Raw genomic sequence first — 22,172 nt, forward strand, 5'->3', positions numbered from 1 at the left:
ACAGGTCAGCTCAGATCATGCAGTTGGAAAGTTGACATCGTTTTAATTAACTGCAGTACACTCTGTTGTTTTAAAAGGAGATACTCTTTCATGTTTTACATATACATTTTATGGCATACCCAAAGCAAAAAATTACAACCGCAACATTAGAAAAAAATACAGCAAAACTGACTCACTGAGTAAAAAGCTGCTTCCAGTTTAGTTTGATTCAGGAGAGGTAGAGATGATCTCACTGAAAGCTGACAGAGTCAGACAGTAGCAGTGGTGAAATGACTGATTTTTGTCTCAAAAAAAAAAAAAATAGAACAAAGCAGAATAAGAGAGCTCTGAATCTAAACCCACAAAAATCAGGAGGTGAAAAAAATTAACTCATTAAATCAAAATCTAGGCAGAGAAGTAGTAACATTAATTGTGATGCCCAGCTGGACTCAAAACTTGTGTTCTTCACATTTTAACACTGTTCAGCTGATGCGCAGGTGTGAGCCCAGGGCATCTGTTGCCACCTAAATTAGTGATCCTAGCACTGGAAGAAGTCCCTGAGAGGAGTATACATAAAAGTGCAACCAGACCTCAGCTGTACAACCAAAAAAGTCATCTCAGCCAGGGAAGAGCCCTGTGACCCTCTGACTGGATGGTCTCCTTCAGGATGTGTCCGCCATTTCTGTGCTGTAAGTAGGTACTAAGAGAATCACAGAATCATAGAATCATTTAGATTGGAAAAGACCTTTAAGATTATCAAGTCCAACCGCACCATGTCCCTAAAGTTCCACATCTGCATGTCTTAATACCTCCATGGATGGTGACTCAACCACCTCCCTAGGAGCCTGTTCCAATGCTTGACCACCCTCTTGGGGAAGAAATTTTTCCTGATATGCAATATAAACCTCCTCTGGTGTAACTTGAGGCCATTTCCTCTTGTCTTATCACTTGTTATTTAGGAGAAGATGCCTACAACCTCCTTTCAAGTAGTTGTAGAGAGCAATGATGTCTCCCCTCAGCCTCCTCCTCTCCAGGCTAAACAACCCCAGTTCCCTCAGCTGCTGCTCATCAGACCTGTGCTCCAGACCCTTCCCCAGCCCTGTTGCCCTCCTCTGGACACACTCCAGCACCTCTACTTCCTCTTGAAGTGAGAGGCCCAAAGCCAAACACAATACTATACTTGAGGTCCAGCCTTACCAGTGTGGAGTACAGGTGGACAACCACTGCCCTAGTCCTGCTGGCCACACTATCTCTGGCACAAGCCAGGATGCTGTTGGCCATCTTGGCCACCTGGGCACACTGCTGGCTCATGTTCAGCTAGCTGTTGACCAGCACCCCCAGGTCTTTTTCTGCTGGGCAGCTTTCCAGCCGCTCTTCCCCCAGCCTGCAGCATTGCATGTGGGGGTTACTCAGAAAAATGTACTTCTAGAGGATTGCGTGGGGCACAGCAGGGCTCATTAGCTGCCTGCTGATAAACAGGGAAAGCTGCAGGAGTTCTGTGAAGTGCCTTTTTCCTCCCCCTCCTCATCTAATTCCTTTCTACCCTCCCCCAGGAGTAAAAGGAGAGAGAGCAGAAACAAAACCAGAGTTTGCACGTGTTCAATGCTTTTTAGGCTGGGCGCTTACGCTACAGGACACAAGCCATCCATAACCAGGCTCCCCCTGGCTACAGCTGCCACTGTGGAAGCGCGCGCTTGGCTGGAAAACAGTGCATCCTCCATGCTCCTGCAAGCTTGGCTTCACGCCTCAGTGCCACGGCCAGCTCCTGCACGCTCTGGCATGCTCTGCATATAGTGTGGCAACCTCTTCCCTCCATGTGGAAGCCTTTGGATGTAACCTAACAATTCTGCAGTCAGCATATGACAGCGGCACTGCTGTATGGCACTGGGACAGACTGACTGCCAGCCGCAGTGTATGCAGACCATGACTCACACCCACAGAGCAAAGACAAGGGGTTTGGCACGTACCTGTAGGGGCAGAAATAAACTTGTGCTTTAATACAGAAGTATAAAAAAGGACAATAAAATTTATGCAACAGAATCCACATGCAGGTCAAAATAAAATGAATGGATTCAAACCACGATTCAAACAAAAACTGTGGCTGGTTCAAACCAACAATTTATGTTAAAAATGAGATTCTTCCCCAAACTTTCACTGGTTCTAGTTCTATATTCTTCAGTTCTGTGAGAACCTGGGGGATATTTTGCTGTGGGATCCCCTTTTTGTCTGAAAATGTAAGTGAGCTAGCCTCAGGCTCAGACTTTTTCAACACCTGCAAAATGATGTGTCCTTTTTCTGTTCCCGCTATAAAATAAAAATCAGGAATTGTTATTCCCAGTGTCCCTGGGGCTTACTCATTCATAATTAGGGAAAACAAAGAGATATAAGATGCATACTTAGAGTATTTAGTGTTTTCTACCAAGAAAGTCCTGAAATCAAATCATTTGAAACCAAAAAGAAAATCGTGGCATGGCTTAAAGTACCTTTCTCTCATCTATTTTCCTGAATATCTTTGTTTTTGTTAGAACTTGCTTGATCTCCTGGTATAAGGTTTCATAATTTTAAAATATAGGAAGTATCCAAACAAACATGTATAGCAGAAGAAAAAGAAATTCATACTAAAACTAACACCACACCTTCAAAAAACAACTGTTTTTCTAATGAAAAAAATCCCAAAAATCTAAACACACAAAGATCTGTTGGAAATATTTATCAGGACCCATTGGATTTTTTAAGTCAGCATTAACACTGTTCAATACTAATGAGATGGGAAACAAAGCATCAGAAATGGATAAAATCATGAACTTGATTTTGGTCTCAAACATAAAACTTCAAGCCCAGTCTTTTTTAAATTGACAGGTCTTGAAGTTTTATGTTTGAGGTCAAAATCAAGTTCATGATTTTATCCATTTCTCATGCTTTGTTTTGACAAAAACAAATTGACAGAGATTTACCCTAGATTTATACCATTTTAATGGATCTTTAAGGACTGATGATTACTGCAGCTAATTACTCAGACTGGAACAATCAGGATGCACTACATTCGGCAGCATGAAGCAGTCCAGCCTTGGCTTGGCTAGAGATTGGGCTCAAGAGTGGAGGAAACATAAACAGAGACCATTCAGACTTAAATTATTTTGCAGTCTAACTTTCTACTTGTTCTCATTGAAGAGAAGCCATTTTAGGCAAATGAGGAGGAACAAGTATCAGAATGAATTTTTGGGAGGCATAACAGACACATGCAACAAAATGGAGTTTTGTCCAAATAATTACTTTGTTGTCAGATTGGAAATGTTTTTATTGTCTCCATGAAAAACCCCAGAGTTGTTTTATACCTTGTAAAAGTTTAGAGACTGCCAGAATGACAGAATTCACAGCAGTCAAATTTCAAAAGCTATAGAAATAATGTTTAAGAAATAAGTTTAAGCCTACCTATCAGTTTTGAGATAAACAAATAACCGAACATGTACAGTCCATGCTGCCTACATGTATAACATTTAAGAAAGCATTTTTATCAGATGGTGATGCTTTGGAAGAAAAGGAGCTGATAAGACAAAATGGATGAGATTTATTTGTTCAAGAGGTGCAAAGACTTCAGAGAGCGAAATAGCCTGACAAGCCAAACTGTAATTCTCTATTGCTTTGCAGACATGAAATAAAACAGATGACTCCTGCCACCACATGGGATGCAGACAAATCATCATGGAGCATCAGCTGCTCCATTCCCTGACTCTGGGCACAGGATCCTGTTCAAGACTTCACTTTGAGGTTGTTGTCCAGCTGGTAGATAGGAACTCAGAAACAGCAGTAACAAGATTCAAATTAGGGGTGTTTATTGGAGACATTTAGTGGAGATGTAGTGGACAGAGTCTATAAAGACAGGCTTGTACCTCTGACTTCAGTGTGAGATCAGACTTCTAGAGAAGCTGGGAAACAGCCCTGATCCCTCAAAACTGCAAGGAGTTGGCAGTGTTTCATTTCTGATACAGAAGGAAAATGAGATTTCAAAGAAATAACTTAAAAGTTCCATTTCCCTAAAAACATGGATTCAGGATACCTAGTTGTGTTTAGATCCTTATTCTCCATGATTTGGAGTTTTGCTCCCATAGCTAAATCAAGCCACCTGGCTGTAAGAAAGCTTGAAATTCTATTATGCATTAACTTCTCATTTCTTTCTAACTTATTTTGAGCAAGAAAAATCCTCAACAAAACCAGTATTTTAGCTCAATTATTTCTCAAAAATATTTCAGACTTAATGAAAGATCTTTTTCAAATGTAAATAAAAGGAGCATTTGAACCCTTTTGTGCTATCCTTAGTGTTCTAGTAAAATATTACTCTCCTTACCACACAGAATTTAATATCCAAAGCTCAACTGAAGCTTTGCACAATCTCTATATATAACAGAAAACACAAAACACGAGAGCGTGGTACAAGAGGCTTAATCAGAAATTTTTTTTCCTCTACTTTTCATAAAATGAGTAATTTGTCCCATTGCTCACTTTTCTGTGAATCCAAAGGCTCATGTGAGAAATTTAAGAAATCACAGGAAACTGTTACGTGACAACCCAAGTATTAGGAAGGTGTTAGGTCTGAACAGTTTCCAAGTAATTTAGTTCTTTGCAAGAAAATAGTCTAATGCTTTTGCCAATGAAAGAGTTTGCCATGATTGCATTTTGTTTCAAAAAAGAAAAAAAAAAAAAAGCAGGCTCCTAGTTAGTTATTACTATTCTCTTATTTGAATAACAGGATCATATATGATCACCAAACATATTGATTAGGAATTACTAATAATTAATACATTCAAAGTCATCCAAATCAGTAGCAAACTGAAAGGTTGAATTTGTATTGGCATTTCTGATTAATATTAGCAATCATAGCCAAAGACAAGGTTTTGCTAACTCTTTGAGTAGGGGGGAGAAACAGCATTGTCATCTTCTCTGGTCTCTTCTTTCTTTGGTAAAGCTGGATGTGCATGTTACAAAAGAAAGGGGATGCTCTGACTGCAAAGACAGGAGGCAGCAGCAGGGTAGCAGCGGGAGAGCTGTCCTTACCCAGGGGCAGAGGCAGGGGCAGGGGCAGGCACTGCCCTGCTGTGGGGATTCACACCCCGGCTGCTCAGAGGGCTGATTAATCAAAAGGCAGACAAAGAACAAAGGAGTCCTGAGCCATGACTACCTTGCATTAAGGTATTTGCTGGTCAAAGAGCACTTGCACCCCAGCACTAACACGTCACACAATTCGTCTATCCCACCCCAGTCGTCGGCACCCTTTCCCTAGAAAAGTACTCTGACAAACCGCTGCTTTTGCTGGTACAACTTAACCTATAGAAAGGGAAATCTATCTTTTAACGTGTGATACAGCATTCAGTAATTCTGAATCTTCCCACACTGTGGGAAAGCTCAAAGAGCAGCTCTGATCACTACAGTGTTGAATTTCTAAGAAACCTATAACAGAATTAAGGGAAATAAATATGAATTACAGTATTTAAAGAAAAAGAATGAGAAGAAAATATCTACAGGGCTTTTTTTGGAGCATTTGGATAGAGGTGATCTGAGAAGAGGATGATAAAGGAAGCAGCAAAATCTGTAACTAGGCACAGAGTTTAACAGTTTCCTTTTAAAATACTTTCAGATTTCAGCTACAGCTTACAAGAGATTTAAGGATTGGAGTGAAATCACTGAGCTCCAGCTGACTTCATTAGAGCTGTTCATGTGAGGAAAGTGAGCAGGATTTGGCCATAAAACAAAAAGGCCTTTGGCCTTGTTTTCATTGCCAAATATTTCCTAATTGATACTGCATGTAAACTTTGCCCTCTGCTAATACACTAAATAATCAATGCTATCCAAGCCCACGGTTCGTTTTCTGCCTAAGACATGATTTTGTTTGCTACAGGGATGATGAGGGAGCAGGAAGGGGTTGTGCTGTTGGACTGCTGCTTCCTCACGCAGTGCCACGTTTGTGTTATTCCACGCTTGCTAATGGAGAGGTCGTAGCCCTCTTAGCTGTAGGCCCCTGGTAAATCCCCACCCAGATATAATCCCCTGCACCTTGAAGAAGATGAGATTCCTCTGCTTTCTCTAAACACTGCATTATATCCCTGCAACTACCAGCCAGCTTTGAAGACAGACTGATTATCCAAATCCTTATAAATTATATGTGACTTTTGGAAAGCTACCTAATTAGGGAGAATGCACTCCAGGGCTTGGAAACTTATGATGTCCTGAAGAAAAAGGGGGAACACTTTAGGCATCTCAGCTAATTTTGGTAAATCGTAATATAAACTCCAAGACAGGATTGTGATTTACTGGGTATCTTACTCAACTTTTTTGATGAATACTGTTGCTTTGCAGCATTAAAAGCTTACTAAAAAAACATGTTCAACTCCACTGCATAATGGAAGAGTTTTTTCAATATGCAAAACCAATGACTTAAGGTTAGTCTCTAAAGTCAGATTCTGTTTTCCAACAGTTGCCTATTCTCTGATGGTATTCCTATATGTTATGATACCAGATGTATGAATAAAAGGTACCTTAATCTTACATTCACACCTCAGGCACTATCTATACCATCTCTCAGTTGCACAGTCTTTGGTGGTCATCCTTGAAGCTGACTCTATCAAACTTTTTGTGTCTAGGAAGCAGTGAAATTACTGAAGAAACTTACCGTAGCAGGTACTGATGATATCTAATGACTCATGAAAACAGAAGTTCTTTCTGTTAAGATTTTCCTCACTTGTCTTCCACTATTATTGACTAATTGTGTACTATTTACATTGGTTTCATAGATTGATTCAAAATTTAAGGAATTATAATATCAGAAAGAGTTACCTTTAAATTCAACACAATCTCTTATCAAAAAGAAGCAATGGCACTCTTAAAACATCTTTAAATTAATTTTTGTTTGAAGTGAGGAATATCTTCAAATACCCCAAATCATGCAATGTCATTGAAAGATGCCCAGATACCAACAATGTTTGTGCATTTTTCTTTTAATAAGCCATCCTTGTAGTCAAAACCACCCACATCTTATTTCTTAATTGTGACTTTCAGCATTAATTATATTTTTTCTTGCTACATTTAAAACATTATTTGCCCCCACTTTGTGTTTCTTTTTTATAAGTAAAACAGATTGAGTGCTTTCGGTGTTACAAAATAACATCAGCTTATTTGTTTTCTAATCATTCTTCCATGAACGCTCTTCAGGGATAAACAGCCTGTACAGACCACACACCCCAAAACACGACAGAGGGGGTGAGATTTTGCTCTCTTAAATTACAATCCAGATGGCTTTCTGCAAGGTAGTTACACTAAGCTGTTGTTATAGTCAGTGGGAAAAAGAGACTCTTTTCATTTGTGATTCACTGGGTACTTTGTACATTTGAGATGAGATGAATAATACCCTAGAAGTGCCTATTTGTAGATAACCACACCATTTCAATAAATTCCTCTATTCCAGAAGTGGCAGCATTAGTAAAAACTACTTACAGATTTTTTTTTTATCCTACTCAATTTCCTCAATTTACGTACTCAGCGGCTGCATTTGCCTGTTTGTCCAGAGTGTTCCCAGAAGACTTCATTCTGCTGTTCATCCTACATAAACCAAAGTCAGGATGCAATTCACCATCTATGTATATGTCTCACTATATTACATGCATCTTTTTTATACATACGGATAAAATATATAGCATATTTAATATGGTTTGCAAGATTTAATATAGTTGGCATATTTTTTGCTTGTCTCAGAGGACTGAGTGAGTCAAGTAGTACCATCCCAGTGACTTTCAGTTCACTGTTACTGCTCCCCAGGCTTTTGCGTTATCTATACTATTCCTCTGGTAATTTTAGGTTTTGTTGCGAGAGTGATAAAAATGGTTTGGGAACATATTCCCATCAGAAACTGAACAGGGATTCCACATCTAGTGTGAAACTGGAATCTATCTGATAGATTTCAAAACATAATGCTTTACAATATGTTACATGTATGTTATTCTTAGTTTGTTAATAGCAAATCCACTAGGTACACATTTAAATAGTTGAATTGAAAGATACTGTTGCAACAATACTTCCATTATCAGTGAATCTATCAAGTTAATAAAATAAAGAAAAAGACAATATAAATATTAAATGATCTGTACTGTCTTTTTTCCACAGGTAGCATCAGGGTAGTTCTGTGATTTCATAAGTCATTAAAGGAGTTAGGGGGTTTGGCGGTAAATAGAATCGAAATGAGTGTAGGACAAGTCCACTGACTTTACAGAACCAGTGTCAGACATAATTACTTGCCATTTTAAGACTAGATTATATTCTTTCACGTATTCAAATATATAATGCATACACACGCATGTGCAGACAAGGACACAGATGTTTCCTATATGTGAGTATATGTGTTGAGTTTGAAATGTCTTAGTACGAGTTTGTTCTCAAACTTTTGCTAAGGGCAGAGAACCTATCATTAGTCAAGTCTGATGTAGAAGATGCTGATTTCCTCACCCTGTTTATGGAGTTTCTCTAATTTACTTTATGGAGATAGAAGGGATGTGCTTTATTAATCATTGTATGGGTCCTGTACATTCCCTTCTCCAAATAAGGAAATATCCAGCATGTTCATAGGTCTGATTTCTTACGTGGGTAATCTAACAGCACTGGTGCATGGCATGGCTCATGTTAATATACAAAATGCCCTGAAGACAAGGTACTCTGCCAATGTCTATTATTAGTTTCAGAATACTTTCATTATAGCAAGATGTTTTTTTAATTCAAATTAATTGCTAAAAGATTAACAATTTATCCAGAATCTAAACAAAGAAATGGTTTAGAATAACCTTGTTAGTATTTCTTTCCTTAGAAACACCAATTCACCCAAATTGATACAGTTTTTCAGAGAGGGAAACTTCTGACAAATTTCCATTACCAGCCTTTGAGTTGGTTTTTGAAATTCTGAAATTCTCTGTTACAGTATTTTCTCAAAAAAAGACTATTTTTCCCCGATTAAGAGAACCTTACTTACAGCAACTAAGAAAAATATTTCAAAGACTCCCCCAATTTTATTTTTTTTTTTTCAAAATTAGCAGAAGGAAACAATTCAATTTGATTTCATTTCAATGTTCATCTGTGCCTGTGCATTTTACATATGATAAATGTAAAAATACAAAAGTATATGCCTGTGTTAAGTCAGATTAAAGGTATAGAACAGCAAATCCTTAGGAGAGAGTATAGGAACACGCAAACAGTTCTGCTTCTTCAGACTACATTCTGAAATGCAAGAATTTATTGCTCAGCGACCACCAAATATTTAATAAGCATGGATGACTTTTCTTCTAGGACATAATCCCTGTTTTTGAACATAGGCAAACTTTCAGCTTCTACAGTATCTTATAATGGAGCATTTCAAGAATAGCTATGCACTTTATGCCACTTGCAAGCTTTATTTCATGCTCCCAACACTTTTTTCATTTGAAACAATGAATAATTGCCTATCTGCCTCCTCAGCAGCTCTCATCATATCCAGCCATACATTTGTTTCCTAGGCTGAAAAAACCTTGAAAACTCTATTTATTGTTTCTTAAATAAAATCTGTTCTTTATCTTTTAATTTCAGTTCTTAAACACATTTGACAGTCCAATTTTTCATCCTGGTTTAGTCTGGGAAAAATGTTTGAAAATAATAAAAAAAATAATTCTTTGGGGATGTGAAAATCATTTTCTGTCCAGCTCCAACTTTCAATTCCATTTTACTATCAAGAACAAAGCATAAAAAATCCACAAACATGTATAATACATCTGGAAACTGGTACTTCAACATGCAGAGACTTAGACAATGAAATAAATTTACTATCCCTAACTTCCTCAGGTATTTGTTGCCACACAACCTTCTTTATTTTATTTTCATTAAATGTATTTACCATTAATAATTATTACCATCTGTTCCAGTTGGTCTCCAGTTTGTAGTGCTATAAATTTGAAGTAGCTTTGCAGAAATCAGTATGATTTTTGCTTTAGATGATAAACTTGGCTATATTCTACTGTTTTCATTCATGCCTGCTGGAACTTTATAAACAGCAAAGTCTGTACAAAAGAATTGGTATAGCCTCAGAAGTCAAGTCACTATCATGAGTCACAGAGTTTCCAAAGGGCATTAACATTTATGGACACCCAAATTAAAAAATGCAATTTTAGGAAATATTTAGCACATCTTCAGAAGATGCTGTCATTTTCAAATGGTTTATATGCACATGTTGAAGAAAACCGATAATAATTTTTGAAAATCAAATAGTCTTATGCATTGATTCTGCAAGCTTACCATTCTGGCCATACCAAAGACTTTAATGTTAGCAACCAATAGGATTCTAGATGAGTTATGTACCATCTGCATAAAAAGTAAAAGTTTTTATTGTTCTTTACTTTAGGATGAAGCAAAAAAAGTGAGATATCAAAGCCAATTGGTTGAAAGGGAATACCTACCAAAGGAAAATAAACTGGAAAAAGGGATCGTACATGCTTTCTCCTGATATCTTCAAACCAAGGATATGTGCTTCTCCAGAAGCTATGTTTCACTGATAGTAGCGCTTATATATATATATATATTTATATCAATAACTATGTTAATGTAATGATCATTGCTTTATAAAACATTACACAGGAAGAGACATTGACCCCTTTTGCCTTACCTTTTTTTTGTTTTTGAGGGCTTATCCATGGGATAAGCTGTCATGGGTATCTTCACAGAGTACAATGGATGCGCCTCAAATAAGGAGCCACAGACTGAATGACAAAAGCAAGAAAATGACATTTGAATTAAATGCACAAGAAAACTGGGGAAGAAACAAAAACATTCTGCATAGGAGTGGCACTGGATAAACCAAAGACATTATTCAGCTACTATTTTTTAGTTAAGCTTAATTCATCCACAGTTTATTTAAAAATATCTATTTTTTGTTGTTAATTTAGGACTACAATAGTTGCTGTCTAATGCATAAGATCTAAAATATCTAGTAATAAATTGCATTATGAGAGGTGTTAGTGATGGATGCAACTTTCCTGCCTTGCTAGATTTTAGTATTCAAGAGAAAGACCCACTCTGGAATTGTTAGTAAGACCGGCCAGCATACCAGAAAACAAACTGTGCCTGATATGTTTATATACTGGTTTCCCTCTACAAGATAAAGAATGTAATTTCCAGTAGTCCTACTAATCACCTGTCAAAAATTTTACTATTACTCTATAGCAAAAATTGAACCTATATTGCAGAAAAAAATAAAAAAAAAAATAATAGGCAGTTTAATGCGGAGATTGTGATAGTGATTTTACTGAATGAACTGTCAAGGAAGCCAATTAACTTTTTCACTGTGAAGTTTCAGAGAGAGCAGAAGACGTAGCTTAGCAAAATACTGGGGGAAAGTGTGTATTGTTAGAATGAGTATGCAAGGAATGCTTTCATTCTGTCTAGCATTTCAAACACAATTGCAATGTTCCAGTTACCCTCAACCATAACACTTGCTCTTTCTCAGAAGGACTCATCCTTTCCATTTGAAAAGCCTGTAATTTGAAAGTCAGCTTTTATAACTTTCTTCCAGATCGCACATCCAGGTTGGGACCTATTTGCTCTTCATCAAAACTCTAGAATGCAGATTTTCTTTTCTCTTTTATACACTTAATTCTTGCTCAAGTTCTGAAGCGGTCATACCTCAGTTCCTGAAAGTTTCTTTCTGATATTGAGAAATTGTCCCGGTTTCAGATGTGATAGTTAATTTTCTTCCTAGTGGCTGGTACAGTGCTGCATTTTGGATTTAGAATGAGAATAATGTTGGTAACACGGATGTTTTAGTTGTTGCTAAGTAGTGCTTAGTCTAAGTCAAGGACTTTTCAGGTTTCCCATGCTCTGCCAGCGAGCAGATGCAAAAGAAGCCAGGAAGGAGCGTAGCCAGGACAGCTGACCTGAACTAGCCAAAGGGATACTCCGTATCACATAACGTCATGCTGAGTATATAAACTGTGGGGAGTTGGCTGGGCCCCGCTGATCGCTGCCTGGGGAGTGGCTCGGCATCAGTCAGCAGGTGGTGAGCAACTGTATTGTCCATCATTTGTTTCTCTTGGGTTTTATTCCTCTTTTTCATTATAACTGTTACTATTATTATTACTATTGTTGTTGTTGTTGTTATTATATTTTACTGTATCTCAATTATTAAACTGTTCTTGTCTCAACCCTCAAGTTTTACCTTTTTTCCAATTCTCCTCCCCATCCCACCTGGGAGCAGGGAGTGAGTGAGCAGCTTAGTTGCTGGCTGGGGTTAAACCATGACACAACTGAATTAGTTTTGTATTTATTTTTAAGGATTTAATCCTGACTATGGAAGTATTACAAAATAAAGCACAGTGGTATGTGTTTGGCAGTTTTAAAAGCTAAGGAGAGAGACTGGTGTTGTGGGGTTGAAGTGGGGGAAAGTGGCAGATAGATCAGTTAAGAGAGAACAGGACTGCAAAATGCTATGACCACAAAGACAAAACCTTATGCTTGATTCAGTGTACAGGAGGCGTGCAAACAAACGGACTGACAAAATTATCTTTGCTCTAGTCTTGCTGGTTGACATAGGGAGGAAAAAAGTTCCTCCTAATGTTACCTTGTCTGAGGAACCATCTTTGATTCCCGCTGATTTTTCACATCTGCAAGACAACAAAAAATCCAGTTAAGTTCCTGATGTGCAAAGCAGCAGGGTTTGTGATCAGCTTTCCTTTCACTCCCATCTTTGCCTGTATCCACCTACCTCTGTCTTACACTGAGTTTGCAAGCCCCTTTTGTATTTTATGTGTGCTCCACCAGGAAAAAACAAAACAAAACAAGAGTCTAGTTCAGACAAGGTTCTTTGGTACTACAGTTCAGCATGTCATAGCACTGACAACCATTATCAAGTTAAAATCCCAATGACCTGTTGGAATGAGCCATGTACCCACCTCTCAAGACATAATGTACTGCATACGTTCAAATATCCATTTGATAAAATATGCAATATCACAATAAAACATGCCAATATGGATAACAATTAGAAATACTAGAGAACCTAAGAATTAAAGGTACTACTAGAAGCATGCCTTAGATTTAACTATTTTTTGGGGCGTTTTAGAATTCAGTGATACTCTATACATTTAGATTATATTTAATTTGATATTCACATGCATTAGTTTATCCATTAGTTCTTGTCTATATTAGCATATGCACACATATTTGTTTCAAAATCATAATATGCTGGGTGCTAGCATATGATCATAAATTTGCTTTTTAATATAAAATATGGCTAAACTGTTTGATAGTAGCCTGAAATAATTAAAAGGCCAAATGAAATGGATGCCTGCAACCTCACTGTAAGACAGAGGTAGGTGGATACAGGCGAAGATGAGAGTGAAAGGAAAGCTGATCACAAAAACTAGAAGCAGTAAAGGCAGGTTAATGTGTCACTGTCTCTTCTCACAGCATCTCACTGGGGACAGCAACACAGCTACACCTTTCCTGTTTCCTGTCATGTTCAGAGAACTCTACAAAAGACTGGTATGCAGGCTGGAGTCAAGGCTTCAAGGCAGTGAATTTCATTTTACAGATACATCTTTTCTCAGTTCTTTTACAACTAAAAAAAAAGTGGGTGAGAGTGACATAATTTGGTTTGATCAAGTAGTTAAATGCTTTAAAAGGCTTCTTGCACATTTGTAACTTACTTATCAAAAATCATTGGAGGGGTGAGATGAGGACATGGTGGAAAGGTAAGCTGAGAGACAGATTACCTAATTCAATTTCACATCAAAGTGATTTCCAAACAGCAGCAATGGTTTATAAAAGCCCTTGCACAGACTGTGCAGCTGCCTGTACTGTTTCTTTTCCCACTTTCTTCTATCTCCTCTCATAAGGCTCCTTTCAAGTTTGTGTCTACTTTCAACTGGTCAAGAAATATTAGAACATCATAGAATTTCATCAGGATAATGTGCTGCATTCCTCATCTGCAAAGTAACCTCACTTTTAAGTGCTGTATAATTATTATTATTGATAGTTTTGGCTCTAAATACTGCCTTATACTGATGACAAAAAAAATGAAAAAAAGAGAAATTATTTAACACAAGGAAAGAAGTTAAAATCTAAGTAGTTGTAGAGCACAGGTAGCGTGCAAAAGTGTGAAAGACAAGGATGTATTTGCCACCTTCAATATTTAGTTAGTTAGTTATATTCTGGCAATTACAGCCAGGGGGTGATTAGATCAACTTTGTTAAATAAATATATTTTTCAGTCAGAAACTTAGGCTGAGGAAAGAAGAAATAACTTGCATGTCAGGCTTTGAATTGCTCTCAATGATTAACATTTATAAGAGTTCATACTTTTGCCAGAGCTGTATCCATGGCTGCCATCCCAGACTGTATCACTGAAGCCTGAAACTTGTGTAATATCCCAGATTTTGCTGAACTCAGAGTGCTCAGCCCTCTGTGCTACTGATCATGAAAACATACACTGGAAGCAAAATGACTAGAAACACTCTAGATTGGGGTCCATATTCTGTGATTTGGGACAGTTTCTGTGTGCTCTGTGTATGTGACAAAACCTCACAATATTCTAAAATTATACTAGATACCCAAATAACTGACAATCTATTCTCAAAATTATGAAATCTGGACTTCGCCTTAGGGCAAAAGACACGCTATTCAGCCTAATGAAAATGAAAGCAGCATGTCATAATGTGGACAAGTAAAGCATCGTTCAAATTTCATAAAGCCACCACTCTCTAAGCAGTCCCTTTTAGCCCTGTATAGCCCTAAAGAGAGCAGGCTATTTTCAAGGCCCCACTGGAATATTTTCTTCCACAGTACCTTCACAGAACACTCTGTAAATGCAGTAGATACGTTCTTTTGGAGTCTGCACCTATCCAAGTCATGGGTCATAACAGACTGTGAAAACCAGAACACTCCTGATAGAGATACTTTCATGCAAACGAACTTTGGGCTATTTACCAGCATTCTAGCAGCATGGCCATTACAGCCACAGATCAGAGGAGCAAGAGTTTGTAGGGAAACACAGCTGGCACAGGTGACCACAACTGATCAAAGGGATATTCTACAACAAGTGATGTCACACTCAGCAATAAAAATCTCAGGGAAAGGAGGAAAAAGGGTGTTTCTCATGGTTATGACATTTGTATTCCCAAGTAAATGCTACAGGTCAAAAGACCCTGCTTTCCAGGATGGGGCTGGACACCTGCCAAAAGGAAGCAGTGAACAAATTCCTCTTTTTGTTTTGCTTGCCCACACACATTTTGCTTTTTCTATCAAAACATCACTATCTTCATCTATGACTCTTCTTGTCTTCCTTCTATTTTCATCCTATCTCCTGTAGAGAGGAGTGAGCAAGGGGTGGGGGTTTGGCTGGTAGCTGTGATCAACCCACCACAAAAGCTTAAAGATTATCCATACTAATCATGCTCACTGTGCTTTTGCTACATCTGTATTTTTTCTGTATATATATATATATATATATAAATTGACATGCTCTTCCAAAAGCTAGCAGTTCTCAGTAGCATGGCTATCAAACTTAATAGCTCAGTAGTTGCCTATTTTTTACCCTGTGCATGTGACAATGGAATCTGGTATATGCAAACACAGTTTCTGATGGTTTTTTTTTTAATTGGCTCAGCAGTTCTAAAGTAACTATATAAAAAATGCAGCAATCATAATATTTTGCTAAGTTATACTTCATCCTATGGGTTTTGATAATGACAATGAGAACTGTAAAAATTTTATCTTTGTTTTAGACTGAAGCAATTTAACTATGTTAAAATGGAGCGCTGTTATATACAGACTTTTTAGGGAATTATTTGTTCCTTTAGAATTAATTTTACAGCACACTTTTTCCCCTACGCCAGCTTTCTGTCTGTTTGCATGGGAAATGAAAAAGATAGCTGTACTGCTCTAAGACATAAGTCTGCCTTCAATCCCAGTGCTATACATAAGCATGTCATATGTCTAAGAGAAATATAACTTGCTATCATATTGCTATAAAAAATAAAATCTTCTCCAACTTTTTGCACAGCATTTTTATGCTGTGTGAGAGAGTGCCATCAGGTTATAGCTTTGGCAGGCCTAAACAGTCCTGCCACACTGGCTGACGGCCACTGCATGAAATTCAGAAGCCTTCTGGCTAATGAGAGGAGAGTTCAATTGCTCATGTATAACCATGCTGGTCTTGATCAGAATTCTAAATGTATATACATTTATTATCTATTTATCTTATATCTACTGAATGACTTCAGCAGTACAGAAGACCTAAAACTGAAACATGAATCTGTGTAAAGTTAGTAGAGAGTTTTATGTTTGTTCTTAGATTTTTTGTATCCTTTTCATTCTTTGAGTAACTTTTTTTTTCTCATTTTTCCCAGCTTTTGCTTCTTCCACTTCATATTTTTGCAAGTATTCTAAAATAAAGAAGGAGATATGCTCCTAGAGGTGATTTATAGACAGTTAAAATAATGAAGAAATTCTCAGTTATTTTAATATCTATCTGTATTCCCCCAAAATAATTATACCTATGCAGCTTTTACATATTTTCCCCTAATAAGCTTTAAAATACCTTTACTTTAAGTTGATAAATCCATTATTTTATAAGACTTGCTAGAGTAAAACCACATACACTTCATTTGTAAGCATATCCCAAACAAAATCCATTTTAGAAATAAATAGCTTGGAGATGAGTTTACAATCTCTCTCATCAGAAACCATGTCATCTACAATGACTAAATCTCAAAAAGAACAAGGTGGAAGCTCCTGAATATCTAATTTTTATTTTTTTATGTATGTGGTTTTATTTGAATAGTAATGCCAAGTGAACAGAATTTGGGCACCCTGAGATGCCAAGGCTTCATGAAAATCCCATGCAGATAGTATTATAAATCTTTAAGAGTCAACATGTAGTCATCAAACTGAAGTGCACAGGACTGCCTTCTGGAGATCCCCAAAGCCCTCCACCTGCGACTGGCGGGGAATCCCAACTAGCTTCCTAGGTACTTAAAAACAGGCACAAATAAAGTTCCTAAATTAGGTAGGTTAGATCCCACCAACAAATAATATCTTCACACATGTTAATTTTCTTGATTGTTCACACAGCACAAATACCCAATGGCAAACAGAAATCTGAGAAGTGTTTGTTGAAAACATTCAAACAGTACTTGACAACAAAGAGTACCTGTCTGGCTCATCACAGGTTGATCTGCCACAGGAAAGCTAACCTTGGAACAAATATTAAGAATGAGCCATTTGATCAAGTGTAGCTTGGAGGTGGATTTCATTTCAGGTAACTGCCTGTGACAATAATCATCTGTGCCTTATTTACCTCTAACCTTCTTTGGTCTGCAGACAATAAACAACCTAGAAAAGAGCCATTGACTCATTTATCCAGGGTGATTCATGTTTTAAGCACACCTGTATGTTGGGTCTAGTTTTGCTGAATCTATTCAGTCATTCAAATTCACCTTTGTCTCTCAGACAAAAATACATATAACATGGGCTCCTGAAATATGTTGCTTCACTGTCCTCTACATTTCCCCTTAAACTTTTCTTTTTGCCCTTCCTACTTATTGGCTCTTTCCCTCTTGTCCTCTAATATTCCTTACAGGACTCGATACTTAGATTAATTTTTTGCTTCGTTATTTGCCTGTGGACACTTCCCTTCCTTATCTTCTTTCCCATTTCTCAGTAACCTAGCTCCATTTTTTTCTTTTTAAACTTTCCTTTTGTTTTGCCACAACAGAGATGCCTGACCAGCTCCCTTCACTTCGGATTCCCTCTTCACCTTTTCACTAACCTTCCTCTTCCTTCTGCCTCTGCTTGCACCCTATCCTGCTCAACTAAACATTTTGGGGAGGTTGGGGGTTTTGGGGGTTTTGGTTGGTTGGTTGGTTAATTTGGGAGGGTGGTGGTGGTGGTGGTGGTGTGCTTGACGTTCTTTTTTCGTTTGAGAAGAAATGAGGTATCTGCCTGTGATGTTTGGTCAATGAAGAAATTCTTCTTTTTCCTGTCCATTTCTCAATGGATTATTAAAAATAAAACCTTGTGTGTTGGGAAATGGAACAAACCTGGAAATAATTTGCACAATATATTAGCAGACTTTTTATTATCACACTGTCTCTGCTTACTAGGAGGAACATAACTGTTTATCTGGTGGGACCTATGTTGGGTCTTTCACACCATGGAACTTTTCAGAAATATGATAGGATATGTAGCCAGGTGGAAGAAAACCCTAACATGGGATGTCCTGCTGAATGTATGTTATAGGAATTAGACTGAACTGAGCAGTTCCTTGGTGTGACTGGAAGAGTATGGGCAATGATTAAGACTGGTTGCCAAATGGGTCCCAGTCGCACAATTAAACAGATGAGTTGCTGGAATTCCCTTATGTCATTCTTGCTGCTCCAGTCCATGGTATGAACAACTGGATGTCCTGGCAGTAATTTCATTTCCTGCTCAGCTTAGCTTCCAAACTGAAAAAAATATATCTGAATTTTGGACTGAGACTGAGAAACCAAAATGCAATGCAATGCACTCAGGTGGATTCTTTGCCACCTCCCTTATCTACAGATAGAGAAGGCCAATTGGAAACTACAAGCTATCAATCTTCATTGCATCAGGGTGCATTTGAGCCAAATATTCATTTTTCTGCCCATCCGTTCCACTACTGAGGTTCAGGCAAAGTACAGTACTATGACGAACTGACTATAACAGCTGTGAAGCACAAAATCTTCTAAATAAACAAAGTATATATAAATACATGGCATATGCTGCCTTCTGTGCGGACTTCAGCTGGATACAGAAGGAAAAAATCAACTTGGCCCTAAAACTATTCTCCTTGTTTAAAATCAATTAATTCTAGATTTTCAATCAATCAGATTTTAATAGTCACAACAGGGACCAGAGCTTGGTAGGTAATGAAAGTTACTTGATGTATTCTGGGAAAGCTGCTGTTGAAAACTTGCTGTTATGAAGGGCAAGGCCAGAAATTTAAAACCAAAGAAAAACTCCACCTGAAAAACCAAACAAAAAAGAAAGAGGTAGAAATAACATAGAGTTATTCTTTCCATTTGACAAACTAGTCCTTCAGAGAAGAAAAAAAATCAAGGAGGTGGTCTCGTTCTATGTGTCAAGAAAAAGAAGGTTTGACGATTACCAGAGAAAAGAAATCGGGATAATTCTTATTCAGACTGTAAGTTTGATTGGCTATTTCCACTATAGGCTGTCACACCTGAGGTCCTGGAATGGAAGAGAAGGTATTGCTGAAAACACACAGACAACAAGGCAAAATAAAAAAGCTGGTGCTGAGCCATTTCCTTAAAGAAAAGATGATAGCCACGTGTCATGACTGATTAACCAGAGGGTTGTCTAATCATTGTCACAGTTACTCAGATAATCATTAAGCTTGATGCTCACATCAAACTGTGTTGGGGTGAGTGCTTGGAATTCCTTCACTAGACCATAAAAGGATTTAAGGTACCTTGTAAGTTTAAGTTTTGCTACCCTTCTTATCCCACAGAGTTTAGATGTATGTTGTGTGCCTTTCAGGAGGTTGTGACCTGTCATACAGTTGCCAAAGAGCTTTGTCTGAACAAAAACACTGTCTATGTAGCAGTAAGGACAAATACCAGAGAGAAAACAAAAGCAAACAAGCTGCCCACATACCTATCGTAGCCCAAAATGATCATCATTTTGTCATGGCCTTGAGAAGCCTTTCACAGTTCAGAGCTCCAACTTAATTTTTCTCCTTTGCTCTTCTGCCCACAGGAGTGTATCTCTTAAATCCACACAGAGGGGTAGTTTCCTTCCACTTTGTTCTTTGACTTTGGCTTTCTTTCACCAAAACATTTTATGGTCAGGCTGGAGAAGCTGGGACAATAATCAGAATTTTTAATGTGAGCATTTGCCCTTTATCATTCCTTTATGTTTGCTGGTGGGTGCCTATGTTGTACTTATTTTTTAGAAAAAGATCCACTCTTGATAGGAAACATTTTCAGCATATGTAGTAAGGTACTTTAATGGGTAGTTGCATTTCTGAAAAGACAGCATCTTTAGTTCTAATCTGAAACCTTGTAATTTTGTGAGCCACCTCTGGTCCTTGTTATCTCCATGTTATACTTGAATGCCCTCCACAACCACATTTCTGCTGCTTGTATAGTTATTTAGAAATGCCTGAGGGCAAGTTATGCTGTATCATCGCCTTTAGTAATTTAACTGAGACAAAATTTTAAATTCTTTTTCTAGGAGACACATATTTTAATTCAATGGTCATTCTCGTAACTTCTCTTGGAAGCCTCTACCTTTTAAAATTTTATCCAAACAGGTTCTATGTGTTCTGAAGCCTGCATGTTAGAAAGATATTACCTTTATTCAGACACAAGTGGGGTTATTGGATAATGGGATACATGTTTTTCAGTATACCTCTGCAAAACTGTATGGGAAATGAAGCAGATTAAACGTTTTACTCTAAATACCAGAGTCACTATGGAAGGGAAGAACATGGGTGGATTCTTCAGAAGCTTCTTGGAAACTGTGTACAAAAAGCAACTAAGCCAAACATGCTTATGTGGGAAAGATCCAAGAAGTTATAGCATGATTTTAAGAGAGCCATTAATCTGAAACAGCAAAACAATGTATTTGTATAATTTTCTATATATGGAGACATTTCCGACTGACAGTTCCTGGTTAACTCCATGCATTGGTATTCACATTGCACAAAAAACAGTGCCCACATATGGAGATAACCAGAAACAGTTACAGAAACAACCCTAGCTTAGATGTGGGGCTGCGACCAAAGCTTTCACACTGCACTTGGTAGTGCTAATCAGGAAGATTCAACTTTTCCAGCAGCTTTCTCCACCGTGGAGAATGACACTTATCTTATTTTGCATCAACTATATTTTGAAAATCTTGAGGAGCTCACACATCTCTAAAAAAAAAAAATTAAAAATAAAAAACCAAACAAAGGCAAAGAAGAAACATATGGAAAGATTCTAATGCAGTATAAGTATCAGACCATGGGAGTCCTTAAAGAAAATAAGTTTATGCCTACCATGACTGAGTTGTTAGGAAAGATTTTAATGGCTTACAACTTCAAGGGGTTTAGCATAACAAATCAGAAAGATGGAACTTATTTACTGATTGAATTCTGTGGGAAAAAACTGCAGAAATGTTATCCTTGGATGTGAAAGGTTAGCGTTTGTACAAAGTACCCAGAAAACCCGGAGGGAATTCCAGCACAGGGAATACAAGCCATCTTATTTATGGTTTGGACTGAAAGAAACTTTGGAAAAGCACCCAGTAAATGTTCAGCATTCTTGCCTGTGCTCCTAAACAGCAAAACCAACCAAAGTCCTCAACATCAGTGACATTAAATAAATTCATAGTAACACCTGTTGTCTTTCATCTAACCACACTTCCCAGCAAGACATTATACTCAAAGCCACAATTTTCCTAGTCTCAAAGTCTCATCTCATTACAATTTTTTCATATGCATTGGATTTTGAACAAGCCCAGTTCATGAATAGGGAGCGTGAGATACTGAATAAGACACTGAACTGAATTTGGGAATAATTCAGACTGTGGCTCATTGCTATATGCCCAGTGGGGCTCAGACCAGTATCTGAGCATCTACGTGTTTAGATCATCAGATGGTAGCTTAACATTTCTTGACTCCCAAGACATTATTCACTGATTTGCACTGAAGCCTATAGTTGGGCTTCAGAAATATTTTGATTGCCTGGTGCAGAGCATGATCAGGTCCGAGGTGCTGTCAAGGTTAGTCTTCCAATGATAGAAAAGTAATGATGTGAGTCAGTTACATTCCTAGGATTTTTTTCTCCACGGTGTTTTACTGAAGTTATCTATGCACAGGTTAACCTTTCTTGAGATAGCTTAGGCTAAACAAGAGTGATCACACATCAAAACAATGTTCAAGCCACACAAAATCATGTGTGTTTCAAGTGTAATGTACCACTTCAAGCAAAAGGTTCCTACGTGTGTCCAGATGTCAGATAACAGGCAACACAAACAACGCCTCAAAGTAACATAGCACTGAAAACAAGCCCCAGATGTTGGGTAAAATTCATTCTATGCAACTTTGCATAGAATATTATTGTATAATAATAAGAACTTCCCCTGGAAGTGGCAGATTGTTTTTTCTATTGA

The 22,172-nt window shown here is 37.7% G+C and overlaps 1 long non-coding RNA gene across 1 annotated transcript in view; it reads right to left on the reverse strand.

Moving 5' to 3' along the window:
- The window catches only part of LOC119150425, a 55,204-nt gene that overhangs the window by 28,877 nt on the left and 4,155 nt on the right, over positions 1-22,172 (reverse strand). Inside the window, exons 2-4 of the long non-coding RNA XR_005105058.1 lie at positions 12,596-12,638; positions 10,646-10,739; positions 7,465-7,569 (exon numbers count right to left, since the gene is read on the reverse strand). This is a non-coding gene — a long non-coding RNA (uncharacterized LOC119150425). The remainder of the gene's footprint in view (positions 1-7,464; positions 7,570-10,645; positions 10,740-12,595; positions 12,639-22,172) is intronic.

The sequence above is a fragment of the Falco rusticolus genome, chromosome 6 (assembly GCF_015220075.1).
Source record: "Falco rusticolus isolate bFalRus1 chromosome 6, bFalRus1.pri, whole genome shotgun sequence".
Taxonomy (NCBI): Eukaryota; Metazoa; Chordata; class Aves; order Falconiformes; family Falconidae; genus Falco; species Falco rusticolus.